General features: G+C 44.3%; 1 pseudogene; it reads right to left on the reverse strand.

Moving 5' to 3' along the window:
* Nucleotides 1-377: 377 nt before the first annotated feature.
* On the reverse strand, nucleotides 378-1,309 carry LOC113249338 (olfactory receptor 7A5-like; annotated as a pseudogene).
* Nucleotides 1,310-2,235: the final 926 nt, after the last annotated feature.

A 2,235-nucleotide genomic window follows, 5' to 3' on the forward strand; every position in this document is an offset into this window, starting at 1 on the left:
GGCTCAATCCCAGGACACCAGGATCATGACCCAAGCTGAAGGTAGATGCTTAACTGACTGAGACACCCAGGCACCCCAAGTAGAAAGTATGGTACCCCATGACATAAATGGGAATTCAAAGTATTTTCGATCAAGGCTGGAAAAAACTTTGAAAAAGTAGGATATGGACAAAGGGGAAAACTGTATATCAGACAGAGCAGAAGCCTAATAAAGTGAGCTACTTAAATGTATGGAGAAGTTGAATTCAAACAAATGGAAATTCCAGGTAATAAATAGAAGGAGCCTATTCTACCTCCAGAGTCTGATCAAATCATGGCAGTTTTTGGCTCTGAGCACTGCAATCGTGGGCACTTCTTCAGTCCCAGGATGAATGGGCCTTACATCACTGGAACCCCAATGATTCCTCTCAGAGCCCTCTTTATGTCTCTGTTCCTCAGGCTGTAGATGAAGGGGTTCAGCATGGGCGTGACAACCGTGTACATCACCGAGGCCACGGCACTTGCGTGGGAGCTCTGGGTGGCAGCAGAGCTCAGGTACACACTGAGCATCGTGCAATAAAATAAGGAGACAACTGAGAGGTGAGACGCACAGGTGGAAAATGCTTTGTACTTGCCTTGAGCTGATGATATTCTAACTATGGAGGAAACAATCTTAGAATAAGAGTAAAGGATCCCAGCGAAAGGACCCCCACCCAGCAGAACAGCTGCAAAATACATCACCAAGTTGTTAAGAAAGGTGTCAGAACAGGCAAGTTGGACCATATCACTGAGTTCACAAAAAAGTGGGGGATGTGCAAGTGTGAACAGAAGGAAAGCCGTAACATCATTAAACTTTGTAAGAAGGAATGTAGGATACACATGACCCAGGACACCAGAACCAGCAGTCCACAAAGCCAGGAATTCATGATGACCGTGTAGTGCAGGGGGTGACAGATGGCCACAAACCAGTCATAAGCCATCACACTCAGGAGAAAGACGTCCAACACAGCAAAGAGTATGAGAAAATAAATCTGCATAACACAGCCTGCATATGTTATGACTTTGCTCTGAACCTGGATGTTCCACAGCATCTTGGGGACAGTGATGGAGGTGGAACAAATGTCTACAAAGGACAGGTTGGCCAGGAAGAAGTACATGGGGGTGTGGAGGTGGGAGTCAGAGCTGACGGCCAGGACGATGAGCAGGTTTCCAAACACAGTGATCAGGTACATGGAGAGGAAAAGCACGAATAGGAGGGGCTGCAGCTCTGGTTCCTCTGAAAATCCCAGAAGAAGAAACTTGGAAATTTGTGTATCATTGCCTGGTTCCATGTGTTGGAGGTGACTTCAAGGACAGAAGCAAATAGCATGACTAATTTTCACACAATCTTTTATTACTCTCAGATTTAAAATGTTACTTTTTTTTTTGTTTTACATTATAGAAATTCACTTTAATATGTTGTGCACGGATATGCTTCCCTTCAGGAGACTCCCTATGCCACCATAGTTATGGAAATTTCGTTCCAATCACTTTTTTCCTAAAAGGCCATGTATTCTACAGTTTTAATTTAATAATTATTTTAAGGGGTGCCTGGGTGTCTCAGTCGTTAGGCATCTGCCTTCGGCTCAGGGAGTGATCCTGGCGTTATGGGATCAAGCCCCACATCAGGCTCCTCCTCTGGGAGCCTGCTTCTTCCTCTCCCACTCCCCCTGCCTGTGTTCCCTCTCTCGCTGGCTGTCTCTCTCTCTGTCCAATAAATAAACTAAAAAAAAATCTTTAAAAAAATAAAATAAAAATTATTTTAAGTTTCAGGAATATAAATTGAGTACTGTCTTAATTTTAGGCATTGTCTAGTCAATGAGTATGGGGTGGTAAACAACAAAAGTCCTTATCATTGGAGAAAGAATACATTAACAAATAAAATTAAATAGCATTTCAGGTGGTGGCAGGTGGAATGAAGAAAAAGAAAGTGGGAAAAGTAGAGAGTGAATAGCTGTTTTCATGGGTATGTAAGTCATTCTGCAAACAAGGTGACAATGGGACACAGACCTCAAGTAAGACAGAGGGGTAGATGAAGGAATATGGGGAAAGTGTGTGCCTGGCAGAGGGAATGGCCAGTGCAAAGGCCCCAAGGCAGGTACTTGTTTCCAGTGTTCAAGTCAAAGAAGCAAAGCCAGTGCTGCAAGGGGAATGAGCCAGAGGGAGACTGAGGAGAGATGCTGTCAGACATGCTGAGGAGGAAAGTGGCCTCTCTGCT

The sequence above is a fragment of the Ursus arctos genome, unplaced genomic scaffold (genome assembly GCF_023065955.2).
Source record: "Ursus arctos isolate Adak ecotype North America unplaced genomic scaffold, UrsArc2.0 scaffold_14, whole genome shotgun sequence".
In the NCBI taxonomy this organism is placed as follows: Eukaryota; Metazoa; Chordata; class Mammalia; order Carnivora; family Ursidae; genus Ursus; species Ursus arctos.